Source organism: Petromyzon marinus, chromosome 72 (assembly GCF_048934315.1).
Source record: "Petromyzon marinus isolate PM22_M1 ecotype Great Lakes invasive population chromosome 72, UKy_Petmar_22M1.pri1.0, whole genome shotgun sequence".
In the NCBI taxonomy this organism is placed as follows: domain Eukaryota; kingdom Metazoa; phylum Chordata; class Hyperoartia; order Petromyzontiformes; family Petromyzontidae; genus Petromyzon; species Petromyzon marinus.
Genome location: NC_133738.1, coordinates 7,185,754 through 7,203,046, shown reverse-complemented (window position 1 = coordinate 7,203,046; position 17,293 = coordinate 7,185,754). Strand labels below are relative to the sequence as shown.

Genomic DNA, 17,293 nt, shown 5'->3' with positions numbered 1-17,293 from the left:
CGTGTGATGATGCTGTGATGAGTGTCTATGTAATGGAGCTGTGATGATCCTGTGAGTGGCGATGCTCTATGTGAGACAGTGGCCATGTCTGTTCTACTTTCACAGGACAGGGAGGGTTACAGCAGCTCCACCCTCAGCTCCCAGCCAAGAGGACATTGCCTCGCTTAAAGTCCTGCAGACAACTGCAGTCAAACTCCTGCGTGAGTTCTTCAGTGTGCAACATGGGTGTTGGGGCACTCTTCACAATAAATGATCACCGTGTGTGTGTGTGCATGAGGTCGAATCAGCCTCAAATTATTACCTGGTGTTGTGTGTAAACATCATTAGTGGAGGATCGATGTGGCCCTGCCACGCTCGCAGACGCTGCTCTGAGCCAACTATCATGTACTCTGTCTTGTCCAAGTTTAGCTACAGACAGTTTTGCTTCAGACAAGCATTCTGAAAGAGTAGAGATCGCAGCGCCTGGATCTGACGTACAATGAAAACGAATTTCTTTAGAACATATTGTTGTGTTTAGGTTGTTGTCCTCATACAGCACCTCCGATTAGCATGGTTGGCTATGTACGATGCGAAAGAAGTTCAACATACATACATAGAATCTGAATCAGTATCTTTACACTGGAGGTGGAATGCAATGAGTTATGAAGCTCTTTTTCAAAGATGTCCAGTAGGGGCGGGTCAGAAAGTTACAATAACAGTCCAGACAACCGAACAGAGGATAAAATATAGGAAAGGTTTGCAAATCACTGAAGCTAGATCAATACTAATTAAACAAAGTATATAACTACAATTTACAATCGTATATTACTTCCTATCGAATTTTCAACACTAAATGCAAGCGTGGGCAAGGCAGCAACACAACAGTCCCAGATCACACCAAGACAACACGGAGTGTCTCGAACTCTGGGCCGCCAGGGCGAGCCTATAGCTCCATCGTATAGCTTCAGACGCACCACGGAGGGCCTCAACCTCCGGGCCGTCAGGTCAAACCATCATTCATAGCATGACGGGAACACACTCTCGTTATAGACACTCAACACTTACTGGGCCATCCTGGTCAGGATCTGCACCCCAAGAGATTTGACAGCCAGCACAATACCAAATCAATGGCATGTCACCATCGCCAATGTCGAACAGGCACGCACAATCTGCGATGATCTCAAATACCCAACGGTCACCACAATACGCTTCACATCCCGCATCAGGACCCATTATGTCAGATACTCGCATTGCAGCACACAGCTGTACCAACCGAGTTGAGAGCAAAACAACTATACACAATCCCACGAATTGCCGAATGAGGTAATACAGTACACGCAGCATATACAGTCTATACCTTGGCAACAATAACGATCAAAGTTCCATACGGTCTGTACCTTGGTGACAATAATGGTTTTATGGATGAACAGGGCCCAATGTAGATTTCGTTTTGCATCAAGTGATATGAAATTGGATTTTAAGTCGAGGTCACAGTGGATGCTGCATGGTTACATCTCCATATATATGTAGTGTTCGATTTCACTTGGACAACTTCTGTCTTTCTTCGAACACCACTTTATTTACAACTCTCAGCATGTCCTACACATTCCACAGTATCCTGGGCGCCACGGCTCTCTCGCCGTGCTTCACTCGACTCGCTGGCCACCTGTCTCTCCACTCCCCACGATTACTTTGCTTCCTCCTCACTACACTCTCTCCACTGCTTGCTATTCTCTACGCTCTCTCCACTGCTGGCTATTCTCTTCTTCACACACAGCATCTTCGCACACAGCGTCTTCGCACACAGCGTCTTTGCACACAACGACTTCGCACACAGCGACTTCGCACATTCGCACACAGCATCTTTGCACTTAGCAACTCCACCCTTCAACTCTTAACTCCAACTCCTGTTCACTCCAAGCTCCCCAACTTCAACCCATCTCCAAGCTCAACTCCCTTCAACTCAACTCCCCTCTGTTGACTCCAACTCCCGCTCTTATACTCGCTCTCATTACACCCCCAATTAATTAACCCGCGTCCCAACGGCACTCCGCGTGACCGTCGCACCTGTTTCTCGCCAGACTTCCAGACGCCTCTCCAGCCCCGGCAACAGCACCAACCAATCACAGCCGTCCACGGCTACCCCAGCTTAATTGCCCCAACATAACCTGCACTGTATTCGCCTTCACTACAGACTGACCCAAGATAACCCGTACTGTCTGTGTGATCATGTAATAACTCTATTTGTGCTACGCACCTTCCTACTCCACTACATTTATATAAAAGGCAAAGTTGTGATTATGCGTGTCTGTTCAAAATGTTTAGCGTTTTTTTCCGACATGCAACAAACTTGAAATTTGCCATGTGGGTACTTTCCAAACTTGTACACCATGCAAAATTTATAAAAAATACACTTTTTGGGGGGGGGGGGAGCTCAATAATGCATATATTTTTTGCACGGCAAGTGAGCTGTGACATCAAATCTGTCATGTGACCCGCGCATGTGGAAGTGTAACTCATTGTAGTTTAGCGGTTAGCGCGCTACGCTATGAACCCGGCGACCCGAGTTCGATTCCCGCTCACGGCCTCCACCGGTGACGATTATTTGAACCGGTCTTGGGCCTCCCCTAGGTCGACTCAGCCTCAAACGAGTAACTGGTGTGGTGTGTGAATATCGCCACTGGGGGGACAAAGGCAGCCGGGCGTGGTGAATCCAAGTCCCAGGCGAAGCCGGGTAGTACAGCTAGTCCAATACAAATCGAAGATCAGAATGATGAATGGCGTTTAGTCTTTTAAGTGTTAGATTAGTAGCTGATGTATATGCAGCGTCACCGTAGCCACCGTACCTTATTAAAAAAATTGCGGACGAGATGTTACCAAGATGTACCCTTTTGATAACAGTCTGAGATGTATCTCTGAAATCATTTATCATACTGTCTGACAATTCTAGTTGACTGTGTCTTATGAGTAGAATATCATGGGCAAGAGTTTCAAAAGGCTTTTGACAATGATACAATGCCACGTTACAGACAGCAAATGCCAATTTGTTGTTAATTTAAGCGGCACAGCCGATGGTGGTCTACCTCGACACATCTGTCACGTCTCCTGCTCAAAGGAGACAAACTTAACCCACGATTCATGAACGCATTTAACACTAACCCTTGAATATGCTCACACAGCAGAATTTGGAAGCTCAGGAGGCGTGTCAAGAGGGAAACACTTCACATATTCAAGGGCCTCTTGTTGTATATATGTATATATCTGTAAATAAGAATATTTACCGATATATACATGTATTTTTTTCTTTTGTGACAAAAATTTATTAATAAAACACGTAAGAAATTATAAACGTCCTCGAGGCGAGGATGCTAACAGCTATCTGCGAAGATCTCCAGATGAACAAGTGTTTTATGTGCCCCTTAGGAAGGGTCTCTCAGGTCAGATCCGCCAGGCGGGTAGACACATCGGCGCCAATGAGTTAAACACATTTCCGTCTTATTTGCTATTGAAACAACGGTTAAAATTTAAAAGGCAACAACAAGAAAAAGATAAAATTAGCGGTCCTCACGCTCACTCCAATTCAGACCAGGCCACCAGATACATCAGTGAATCATTACCCAATTATTAATTCGATATCAAATGATTTTCACCTTTAATACTTTTACGGTTAAATCACAAGCTTGGGGACAGAAATACCGAGTCACGTCAAAGGTTTTCGAGAAGGAAGCACCGCAACGACCGAGTGAACAATCCATCGTTTATAAGAGTGTTCGTAATTTTCCTCGTTAATATTTTGTTGGGGCTGTACTTTTAATCACATAATTTACCAACTGAGCCATCAATACGGATTCATTCTTGGCACCTCACCACGGAGCGCCGCTCACGGGGGTGAATAGCGTGTTCAACCGGTTTCCCTGTCAGGGATCTGGCCACAATTAATTAAAAGATTGGTCCAAGATAAGAATTCCAAAGGAAAACATTGCGGCCATTGAATCGTGGATACTTGGGAGTGTTTGAGTCGTTTGTTTTTAATTGCATAATCTTGCTGAGGTATCCATGAATGAACATGACGAATCTGTGAACGCATATGTGCCTTTAGGAATAATAATGGTTTGAGTGTCTTTCATATGAACAGCGTTGCAAAATAATCAATTGTCCTACTGTTAACAACGTGACAAGAATTTGCATTAAGGGTCGCGTATGATCAATGACCGAGTGCCGTGTTGTGTAACAATTCAAGTATACGAATTTGCATATGATAGAGTTAAGGTTTTGTTAGAATAGTTCTGCATGTTTTAATCTCTCTCAACAACCGATTAATTGCGTTACGCGTCGGGAATTAACCACAGGTGCCGTTATCGAAGTGAAACAACGCAATCGTGATGGTTACCGTGTTAATGCTGTGTTGAAATTCCGAGATTGAGAGTTCTCATATTATCCAAAAATTTAAGTTTAGCTAGAAAATAAAATTGATTCAAGTAGAAGGGGTGTGTGTGATTCTTTCCGTGATTCTGCATAAGAATTGTTCTGCGATTGAGATCTGAATCTTGGGGGACCTATAAGTACTCTAACACACATGATACATTCAGTGCATGCTAAAGCGAGAATAATCGTATCCTTATTGATAATACGGAGCCGAGTTGACTCCCTCATTCACGCTCACAACACCTGCATAACTGCATACGATTGTCTCATCCCGATTGATAACCCAACCCTCGTCAGCGAGGCTGGGCCCGATTATCATAACGACCTGCATTATCATAACCACACCCGCTCGCATAAATTAATACGATTATCTCTCGAATTAGCATAATTTATATGCATAATTACACAAATTAACATAATTTCGGATAAATTTTGCAAATTCCAAACGTCATTTAATTTTCATTAGTTTCATCAAATTTTCATAACCTACATATACAACATAATTGTGGGCGTCGTCCGGGATCTCTCGCAGACAGTCTATGCTTGAATTAAGGAACGAATCACTGTTGTATTAACCAAGGTATTGTGAAATAGCATTGCCCTGTGACTGTAATGGGTGTAAAACAAACAAAAAACGCACTCTGAAGGAAATTCCAGAGCAAGCAGAGTATAACAAAGACAGTTGGATTAAGATTATCTGCTCGAGCTGAACTGATACATCCTGTGATGCAATTGTTTTTATACGTGCTCTGAAGGGGAATTCCAGAGTAACTCACACCGCACATGAGATGTAAGAATTAAGATACACTCTTAAGTCTATTAACTACACTACGTAAGATAAATAGCACAGGATCTGCAACATTCGGAGGTTGACACCCCAATGCATACCACTGACACAGAGGGTACCTCCCCGGAGGAGATGGAATCTATGGAAAAACAATATCGTGAAATTGTGTTAAAACGTACTGGCCGAACTGCTAAAGAGCAGACAGAGCAGAGGGACATATGGAAGGGGACACATATCGAGGACATTAAGGAACATCGGAGGAAACTTCTTAAGGACGTCATAAAATGTAACAAAGCCGAACGTGATGTAAAAATTGCGGAAATAGCAAGGTTAGCCTCATATTTCCTCACACAGACAGACAGAGAAAGGGCATGGAATGCGGAAAATTTTGAAAGGGAAAGAGAGAAGAAACTGTCCCTGATGGGGGAAGTAGAACATCTGCGCGCCCTCGTGGGAGAGAAAGAATCGGCGCTAGCTGCACCAGCGAAACCCCCAGACGTTGATACACATAACACATACGGGAGTAACATTTTACCACACTCCGAGCCATGCGTACCAATCAAATCAATTTTGACAAAGAAACTCCCTCGCAATTCGAGAGAAAGGAAGGAGAAATATGGATGGAAACAGGAAAACATGGGGCTGACGACCTCGAGGTTAGAGAGAGACAAAAACCCAAGGCAAAATTGCCAGGATACGCAGTATCCTGGCAATAGCACCAAAAGGGGCGGAGCCAGGGCGGAACGAGCGGTACATAGTTCGCCAGAAAGACGCACGTTATGCAAATATGACCGATATGATGCAGATGACAGAGACAGCTCACTAGGAAGACACATTTCACACTAGCACGACCGACGTGGAACCTACAGCAGGGACCGCTCGCCAGAGAGACGTACATCACACAAATATGACCAATCAGACACAGACAGCTCACCAGAGAAGCGCACCTCACGCAAACATGACCAACATGACACGGGTACCAGGGACAGCTCCCCAGAAAGACGCGCGACACATAAAACTCACCAATGCAAAACAACCCGCACCACAGATGACAGACACAGGAATCCTGACAGTCACAAAGCACGAGACCAACGTAAATACAGCACATCACCTAGCAGACATCACGCACGTGGTAAACGGCATGAAGGTCAAGAACAAAAACACTCACCACATAGACACAGCTCAAGGAGATCACGCACACCAACCCACAAGCACGAATCACAAGGCCCACATAAGAAAAACAAAGGACACAAGTCACGAGACAGATGCAAATCCTCGGACAGAGGGAGACCACGACACAGACAAGGGAAACATGACAGCAGTGATAGGGAAGACAGGGACAGCTCGAGTGAGCACTCCTCAGGAACAGACACCACCGATGACGAACAACACACTTTTAACAGTAAAACCCTCAAACTAATGGACTAAGCGCTCGTGAGAATTCCCTACTTCGATCCACACAACAAGAACAGGGATATACACACTCACATAGCTACAGTAGGACAAGAGGCTAAGATCCGGAGTCTGGGCAAATCAGCAGAAAAAGCATGTTTATTATCAAGGAGCTTGCATGAATCCGCCAGACCATGGGTAACCTCCCTGCCAAATAGGGTCAAGAGCGATTTCAAGCAATTAAGCCAAGCAGTAGTTAAAAGATTTGGGGAATACTCCACACTTCTAGATTTAAAGCTTTCGTGACTGCAAGGATCCATACTCTTTGGTTCTATTCGGTAAAGTCACGTAGGTAAAAAATAAAACAAAAATCACGACGTTTCGGCCACAACACAAGCGGCCTTTATCAGGTGAAGGGATCAGGCTGTCTCGATGACAGCGCTGGAGTGAAACAGAGCCACGCTCAGACCGCGACCTTTAAGCTGTGTGCGAGGAAACAAGGTGCCTTGACAAAGGAATTAGCATAAACAAATTAGCATTTGATTGGCCGACTTAGCATGATGAACGGTGTAGAGGTGGTGTACATGCGGGTGAACATGCCGGTTGGCACGGGGGGGAGGGGGAGTTTACCTATTGATGGTGTGAAAAGGGAATTTTTAAGAGCTGCGAAAGTTTTAAGTACCACTACTTGAAAAATATACTGTACCATTGAAAATTAGTTTAATGTTTGGTTCGATTTAGAACATCTTTCCAATGGTTGCTTAATTTGAAACCATCTTCTCGGTTGAAATTGTGTCTGTGTTTGTAGATCTGAATTGCCTCGTGAACAAATCTCTAATAAAAACCCGTGGGTTTGCAAAGAACCTTGGTATCGGAGAAAATTATATCGTGATCACCCACAGCGTTGTAACAATGATCAGCTACGGCAGAATAATTCGTTCTGCCATGTTTCAAATCTGATTTGTGCTCGCGAATTCGGTCAGAGACATGTCGCTTTGTCTCCCCGATATAGCAATCACCGCAGGTACAACTCAATTTGTAAACCCCGGGGTACTGTAAGTCAGGAATGACATCCTTCACGGATGGGATCAGATCACAAATTTTGTGAACTGTATTGAACCGGACCTGGATCTTGTGTTTGTTTAGAACTCTCCACACTATCTGAAGGATGTCACTCTCCACACTATCTGAAGGATTGAACGCGGCAAAAATGATGACTCAGCGTGCAGACGAAGACCCACGAGATTACCTCCTATGCCTCAAGAGAGCATATTACGCAGGTGACGTGGATAATGCCCAAGAAGAAGGGAAATTATTAAAAGTAATGTTCTTCCAGTCACTAAGACCTGAAATAATGAGAATAGTAGGAATGATGCTAGACCCCGAGACTGCCTCCCTGCACCAGATCGAAAGCAAGGCTCACACGGCCTGGGTGAACGGCCGAAGGACCACGAACATAGCCAAAACACACATCGTCACCAAAGATAAAGAACGCCTTGATCTGGAGGGAAGCGAATGTCCAGGAAACAATTACAGCACCACGTGGGACGGACATGAAACCCCCCAGGAGAGGGCGCCAAATCCACTAGAATCAACACCCATCAACAGCACGCTGATTAACACTCCACGTGGGGAAAGGAGCGAGGCAAGAGGAACTTGGCATCCACGGACAACACAGCCATGGAATACAGAAGGAGGCGGATCCTGGAACTATGGAGGAGGGAGAGCGAGTGATGTATCATACCTACCCCGCGGAGGCCGACGCCCACCGAACCAATCACCATATCGTCTCCCACTGCCGCCTCCACTAGCAATAGAGCATCGACCACAGTCAGGCAACAGGAGTCGATATGCCCACCACATTCGGATGGAAAGAGAACACCAAGAGAGATGAAGACTCCGATACAAACACCAAAGACAAGAATACCAACAGAACACACACAGAAAGAGGACACATCCAACGCAAAGGTAGCCCAAGTAAACATAGGAAACTCAAGAAACACCAAAGCAGTTACCGAAGTGATACCAGAGGGCAAAGGGTACCATCTGGGAGAATTAATTCCCGCAGGACCGGTCGGACGAGTCCACATGGAAGTAATACTGCAAGACACACTGACCAGCCAGGGCCTTTGTGATACTGGAGCAGAAATATTCATGATATCCAGAGACCTATTTGACGAACTCCAGATTGCCCTCCAGAGGAAGAATGAAACACTACAGATGATGCCAAGTAAACTTACCTACTCAGGATGCGAAGGGACCCACATGCGACCATTGGACAAGGTCATGATGAAGCTCACGTTCAACGAAATCAACATGAGCCATCCACTATATCTCGTACAGAACCCAGGAAAAGAGCTGATCATAGGGATCGAACTACTGAATCGCCTTAAACCCATTATGAACCTTGAATCCCGACAAATATGGGCACACTCAATGCCGGAGCAGCATAAGGTTCCAGAAGAGGAAGAAGTCGTAAAAGACACTACGGGAATTCAAGTGATCACACAAGAACTCAACGACCTATCACAGACAACCAAGAACGAAACCAAGCACCCAGCAGAAATATGGACCACTCAACTACTGACAAATAGACTGGGAAAGGACCTTGAGGAAGCCGACCTACGACCAGTAGTTCCCAAGGACTGTCCCCTCGTGGGGTATATACCGCCCACTAGTGGCCAAACAGGTGAACAGGGGACTTTTGAAGGACAACACAAGACCAAGAGCATATTCCCCTTCAGTGAAGCAAAGGCAATTCAACCGATAATAACGCAAAGGAAACAACAAACTGAGCAACCAGGAATCACAGAAGCCTTAGACCCAGACCAAGGAAAAAGAGTCCCCACAATAGAAGAACAAATTGAACAAATCGAAGCAGCAGACGCCCTTGAGAATGACACTCAACGAAACAAGCTCCGACAACTGCTCCAGAAATACCACTTCCTGTTCCCAGAAGACTCCTATGATTGCGGCAAAACCGACCTACATGTGGTATCTATCCCCACACTGGAGGGAGCACCAGCAGTATACGTGAAACAATACAAGATTCCACTGGCCGCCTACGAATCAATCCAAGAAACCTTGGAAAACCTACTCAAGAAGAATATAATTCGGAAATGCAACTCAACCTACAACTCACTGATTTGGCCTGTACTAAAACCCATGGGCAAGTGGCGACTCACCATCGACTATAGGCAACTCAACAAAACGGTTCCCCTATCTCGATGGCCAATGGCAGAAATCGACCAAAATCTCAACCAAATAAAAGGTGCAAAAATACTCACCACAATGGACCTATCAAATGGTTTTTGGACCATGCCCATGAAAGAAGCAGATCAATACAAGTTAGCCTTCACATTCAACGGGATACAGTATACTTGGAACCGATGCCCATTTGGATACTGAAACTCACCTGCGGACTTCAACATATTCCTACACAAGGCAATGGGCGACGCAAAAGAGCGAGGTACCATCGTCTATGTCGATGACATACTGGTCAAGGACTCCTCATGGGAAGAAGACCTCGAGAGCCTCCAGCATACCCTCGAGCAGTTAAAGGAAGCAGGTGCAAAGATATCAATACACAAGGGACAGTGGGCACGCAAAAGGGTGGACTACCTCGGGTTCCAGATCGGCACTGAGGGAATGTTACCCCAAACGAAAAGACTTGAAGCCCTCCTCGCGCTCAAACCGCCCACCACAGTCACGACCCTTCGGAGCTTCTTATGGATCTGCAACTACCTTCGACAGTTCGTGGACAACTATGCAGGGATCGCTCGACCCTTAGTCAAACTACTACAAATAGATGAACCATGGGAATGGGGACAAGAACAGGAATCCGCAGTGGAGGAATTAAAACGACAGATCACAGGGGCATCCTGCCTAGCGTACCTACAGAAAGGAAAAGAATACGACCTAGAGACCGCATACTCAGATCATAGTATCAGCTCGGTACTGTACCATACAGGAAGCATGGAAACGAATTATTGCCTACGCCAGCAAAGCCCTCCGGGGTGTAGAGACAAACTTCTCCAAGTGTGAGAAGGCAATATTCGGAAACATCTGAGCTATACAACATTTTCGAAACTTGTTGAACGGAGAGAAAATCATCCTTGAAACGAATCATGAATCCTTGGCGTACCTCAACAGTAAGAAGATTTGAGAGGGCCGCGTAACCAGCAGCCGAATAGACAATTGGGCACTGACACTCCAAGGCCTACCAATCACAGTAAAATACGCAAAAAACAAGAAAAGTCCAATGGCCCAAGGACTTGCTGACTTACATGATTGCACCCTAAACAGCGTAAAAGCATGTGCCGCAAAGGTACCTCCGGAGGACAACAGGCACCTGCCCTTCAAAAAGGAAACATGTGCCGACCTACCAATGGTGTACATCGATGGATGCTCCAAAATGAAGGAGAACAAACTCCACGCCGGATCAGGAATCGTTTGGGAAACTGGCCCACTCACAGGGATTCAAGAGGGGTTTCAACTGGGACCAAAGTCCAACCAGTATGCAGAATTGGCCGGGGTACACATCGCCGTCCAAATGGCATCCAATAACCAAATACAGACCATGGTGGTGTGCACTGATTACAACTACGTACAGCACAGCTTCCTGCACCACTTACCAATATGGGAAAAAAACGGTATGAAGAACCATAGAAATAAACCAATTCACCATCAAAAACTGTTCGAGGCCATAGACACGATGGTTCAGAACAAAGATATGAAGATATTTTGGAAGAAGGTCAAAAGGCACTCCAAGATACCTGGCCAAGAGAAAACTGGGAATGACCAGGCAGACGCCCTAGCAAAAGGGGGAAGCCTGGAAGGCACACCGTGGAAGCTAGAAAGCCAAACCGAAAGAGACGGACAACAAGAGTCGACGAACCAAGACCCCACCGTGATAAGACTGATCACCAGAAGCGGGAAGAACCCGGCAGAAGCTGGAGCCAGATCCCAATTGAACAGTACACAGCCTTCCGAAGACCTAATCAGAATGCAACAAGAGGACAAAACACTAAAGACACAAGCTGATCATATCCAGGATCCAGCAGGAAAACCAATCACTACCGACAACTTGAACGACAACAAAGAGCTCGAGATCATGCATAACCAAATCAAAAGGTTCTCAATGCGAAAAGGGCTACTGGTATATACGAACGAGACGGTAAAACTAGATGGGTAGTCCCCTCACAATATCGAGAAATAATGTTACAACACGCCCACGATGAACCACGCAACGGCCACCGATGCGAGATGAACACAGGACAGATGTTGCAGCAGGTGGCCTACTGGCCTAAAATGGGTGAAGACATACACAAACATGTGTCCAACTGCCTCGTGTGTTGCAAGTACCAGCCAACGACCTCACAGCATAGGGCACCCCTACAGAAGAGGAGAACAGACTCTCCTTGGTCCAACCTACAAATCGACTGGATAGGACCTGTCAACCGATCAACCAAAGGAAATAAGTACATGCTGACTGTGACCTGTGCATTCTCCAAATGGATAGAGTGTTTACCAGCACCCAACAACATCGCGGAAATGACAGCCATCCTACTGATCAACCAAATATTCAGTAGGTGGGGCCTACCGTCAACAATCAATTCAGACAAAGGAAGCCACTTGACAGCCAAAGTCATCACAGAAGTGTGGAAGATGTTGGGAGTAAAAAGACAACTACATGTCGCATACCATCCACAATCCTCAGGACAGGTGGAAAGAGCCAACATGACCATCGTGAGCCTCCTAAAGAAATGTGTCCACCACGGGACGCGACTGGGATACAAAACTACCCCTAGTCTTGATGGCCATGCGGGCCACACCAAACCGAGCTACAGGCAGGACACTATTCGAGATCATGACAGGGAGACTAATGACCCTCCCAGTGCACCTACTGTATGTCCCAACGGAGGACGAGACCCCGACGGCAATGACGCCCACTGAATACCTAATTGGACTGAACAGTCACCTACAGAGCACATTCGCTATGGTCAGAGACCAGTTGCAAGCAGAGGCTCAGGGGAGCAAAGCATACTATGACCAAAAAGCCAGCCACGCAGAATACCAGCTAGGAGACCAGGTATTGTACCTCAATTACGAGAAAAGAAAGCAGAAGTGCAGGAAATTCCTCCCTTCCTGGACAGGACCACACGAGATTGTTGACAAAATGTCCCCAGTCGTATATCAGCTAAAAATCACAAAGACAGGAAGATAGCAGCAGTACAAGTGGGTACACATCAATCAAATCAAACCATACTCTGTGCTGGAGGAACAAGAGAAGGAATAAAGGAAAAAGGGGGGGGGGAGACTAAACTAAATTGGGCATGTCACACTAAGATAATGTATAAAATATTTTCCAGGAAATGGCAGCCCTCCTGCTCACGCTCCTGCTAACTTGCATTGCCAAGCTAGAGGGCAGCCAAGACCTACTCAAGCCAGGACCAGAATCCGGGGTGATGCTGAGAGACTCTTCCGGCTTCCTAGTGACCGAAACGAAAATAGTAACCCAACAAGTCTATGTTTCCTTGGAACCTGCCGTGGTAGTAGAGAAACACTTCGGAAAGATACCACCCTCAACTACCAGAGCAACCCGAAACTGGTACCATGACTTCCTAAGATACAGTGAGCTGAATGTCGGAACGATCCTGAAGCAATTACAAAAAACTATGATACTTCCCCCCACCACTGTCAACACAATACGCTCCAAGAGATCGATCGGCATGGGAGGGGCCTTCGGAATACTATCCGGCTTTAGCTCCTTAATCACACTAGGAGTATCCATATCCAACGCCGTGAAGATTGTACACCTCACACAAGGCATCGATAATTTACAGCTCGATATGCGTCAAATCCGTCAGCAAATCCAACACCAACAAAAGAATCTGATCGAAATGGGATCTACCCTCAGAGACACCGTGGTTCTCGTTAACCTGCATTCCGCCATAATTAACTTAACAATCCAAGAATTGGGCTTCGCAATCCGAGATCTATACGAAGAAGAGAATACTCGACAGCCAATTCAATGGTTGATCCAAGACTTGTTGCGTAGCACCAGCAGCAGCATCAGTGATCTTATCCAAGGACAAATCCCTTCATATCTGGTAATTCCAACACTGATAAATAAAAATGTGCTGCAAGGAGCATCCCCAGAAACGATCAGTCCAACACAAGTACAAATTGCCTTTAACATGGGTACAGCCACACCCATACATGTGAACCCCTAAACCAGACAGCTGGCATTTTTGCTAAATTTACCACTGGTCAAACCCGGAAATGTATTTCGATTGCGGGCAGTATTGAACGTGGGTACGTGGAATAATGACATTTACTCCAAGATGGAAACCCCCTTAGTGGTGGCCTACCACCACCTAGTGCCTGACCTAAACATGTGCCAAATAATGAAAGCGGTTCATTGGCTCTGCCCAGGGGAACCATTCCTAATCAATACAGCAGAAATAATGTGCGGTCTGTCAACCCTAAGCTCCAGGGAGACTTGCAAGTTCAAGCTAATTAAACCCAAAGAAAGAACCGAAACAGTGGCCATGATAGCCGATGCTCAGTGGTTAATAAGCACCCCTCTAGATACGGCAATCGTTTCCACAGATCAACACTCCGTAACCATGAAAGTGCTGATTCCAAGCCACGTCGCACTGGTCACAGTACCAAGAGGAACATTCGTAGACATAGGGGACAAGGTATTATATAATTTAGACAAAAGCCTACATCAAGCAGAGGTAGAAATAGTAAACACATTCCGAAGCCACAAGTTCGAAATAAGCAGCACTCTGTCTAACCTGTTGAACAGCAAGGAATTTCATACGGTGAAATTAGCCATCAGCGAGTCAGAGATCAACATAACAGATCTCACTTGGGCAACCGAAGAGGCCGGATATCAGCGGAATCAACAGATGGGACTGAGGATAACAGGAGCAACAGGAATGATCATACTAGCTACGGCTATCCTAACCCTAGCATACCATATGGCCAAAATGAATGCCCAACTTAAAAGACTAATCGCAGGTACAAGCCACATACCATTCGAGCCCAGGAACAAAGGTAGAGTCAAGGCCTGACAATCCCCCCCCCCCAAAAAAAAGTAACAACTTCCCCTATAACATGTAGTCAGTAGGACAATTTCCTTTTTCTTATTACAAAACATAAAATAAATCAAAAGTACTTCCCTTATTAATTCAAATATAATCATGCTAAGATATGACACATACGCGCGTGTTGTAAGGAAATATCAGCCGAAACTTGAGGACAATCGATGGTTCATGATGGAAAAGGCATTTTTCTTTTATTTTAAAAATAACCCGTGGCCAATTGACCACTGATCATTTTTAAAAGGGCGGAATGTTGTATACGGCCCTTTTTCCACAATTAATATCCATAAGAATATTTACCGATATATACATGTAACAAAAAATTAATTTGTGACAAAAATGATTAATAAAACACGTAAGCCAGGCACACAGGAAACCAGATGTCGATCATAAACAAAGCCATGAATAAATAAAGAAATAAAAAACATCCTCGAGGGGAGGATGTTAACAACTATGTGCGAGGATCTCCAGATGAACAAGTGTTTGATGTGCCCCTTAGGAAGGGTCTCTCAGAGGTCAGATCCGCCAGGCGGGTAGACACATCGACGCCAACGAGTTAAACACATTTCCCTCTTATTTGCTATTGAAACAACTCTAAATTTAAAAGGCAACAAGAAAAAGATAAAATTAGCAGTCCTCACGCTCACTCCAATTAAGACCAGGCCACCAGATACATCAGTGAATCATTACCCAATTATTAATTCGATATCAAATGATTTTCACCTTTAATACTTTTACGGTTAAATCACAAGCTTGGGGACAGAAATACCGAGTTACGTCAAAGGTTTTCGAGAAGGAATGATGCGAACGGGCAAACTTACGAAACAAATTAAACAATATTCCAAAAGATCCCGACCGTTTTTGTCTCTCTCGCAGCGCGGAGAACCAGGAATTACACCTTATCGCAAGGGCCATCTGCACACCCGACGCAGGGCTTAATAATGGTCCCACCCCACAACCACTGGCGGCAACCAGGCGAGCAGGTTTTAAGTTCAAGAAAATTGCAATACACAAATCACATATAACATTAATAATAACGTGTTCACCTTAAACGATATTCAATTATAGAACCTTACAGAACCAAGGGATATCTCACAGACAATCAAGAAACGGACCTCTTAAACTCAGGATAAAAATTATTTTTCCTTATAACTCCATCATAACAATGCGAATCTCGGTAACCTGAGAGGTGTGTCGGGAGGACAGAGTTACAAATCACGAGCCTTGGTGAACATAAGACCAAATGGTATTTGAGAAACATTAAACCGAAAGCAGCCAGAGAGAGAGGTACTCCCGTCCGCCTTTGTCTCTCCCGCAGAGCGCGAGAAAGGAATTTCACGCCAGAGCAAGGAGATTATTATCGCAAGGGCCATTTGAACACCCGACGCAGGGCTTAATAATGGCCCCACCCCACAACCACGCCAGCAAAGCCAGGCGAGCAAACTTTAAGTTAAAGAAAATCGCAATACATCTATATGATGATAAGACACAGAATGACGAAAATTAATAAAACTGAATAAGAGCCAAGATAACGGGGTGGATCATAGATATTTGAGCGATGTTAACTCAAGGTATAGAGAGATATAAAGACCCCGGCCACCGTTGTCTCTCCCCGCAGCACGTGATAAAAATATGCATACGCTCGAAAGAGCATCTTCACTTGGAAATAAAATCAAATACCCTGAATCACAAACAGAATCATATATGCGAATGGTACGATACCAACTGTGATGAGAAATGTTAAACTTTAAAAATCTTAACCATTTCTTTGTGCGTCGGAAACTTGTACAAAAAGGGGGGGGGGGGGGGAAACCCGCCCCTCCCTCCGGATGGATAGCGTAGACAGACGCCTTCGAGATGAATTGAAGCGTCTGTTTCCCTTGATGGTTTATGGTTTGAGGAAGACCCGAACAGAACCATGTCGTAAATGACACACACACAAACATACACACTGACACACGAACCCTCACCACTGACACACAACCAGATCAAAGGTAGCTCCGCCTGGTGAGGAGGAGCTACGAGGAGAGATTTTGGCATAAAAAGACAGCATTTCAGCATTGAATTCAACTCATCAGCCCGCGGGGCCAGCTCAACAGAAGAAGACTCATCTCACCAGAAGACCAGCAACTCATCTCAACAGAAGACCAGCCACCACCGACGCAGAAGAAGCCTCTACAAACTCGCCACATTGGCGAGTGTCGCCAATTGGCGACATGCTGCCCGCTGTTCGTGGCCAGCACAACTACGAGCGAATCGTGAGCCTGGAATCTACAACCGCGCCGCCGACGGCGCACCAGCGTGCCAGCTGGTCGCAGATGTACTGCGAGCATCATCTACCGACGGAGGGGGCGCCCACGGCAAGCAACTTCACCAACAACCACGCCGCTGCGAGCGGGCGAGCTTGTAGCGCCATCTACTGACGGTCATCGCAACCACAACAACGTATCAACTGGTCAACTCGTCAACCGATGTCAGCCGAGTCCGAACCAACTACTGAAAGGAGAATCACCTAATATCTATGATACACTGCCCCCCACTACACGACAAACCAGACGTCTGCTTGACGCAAAGAATCAATTCCGAACACTGACTA

General features: G+C 45.6%; 1 long non-coding RNA gene across 1 annotated transcript in view; it reads left to right on the top strand.

Moving 5' to 3' along the window:
• Nucleotides 1-7,446, top strand: part of LOC116957320 (uncharacterized) — a 43,997-nt gene extending 36,551 nt beyond the window's left edge. Inside the window, exon 4 of the long non-coding RNA XR_012930582.1 lies at nucleotides 106-7,446. This is a non-coding gene — a long non-coding RNA (uncharacterized LOC116957320). The remainder of the gene's footprint in view (nucleotides 1-105) is intronic.
• The last annotated feature ends 9,847 nt before the right edge of the window (nucleotides 7,447-17,293 follow it).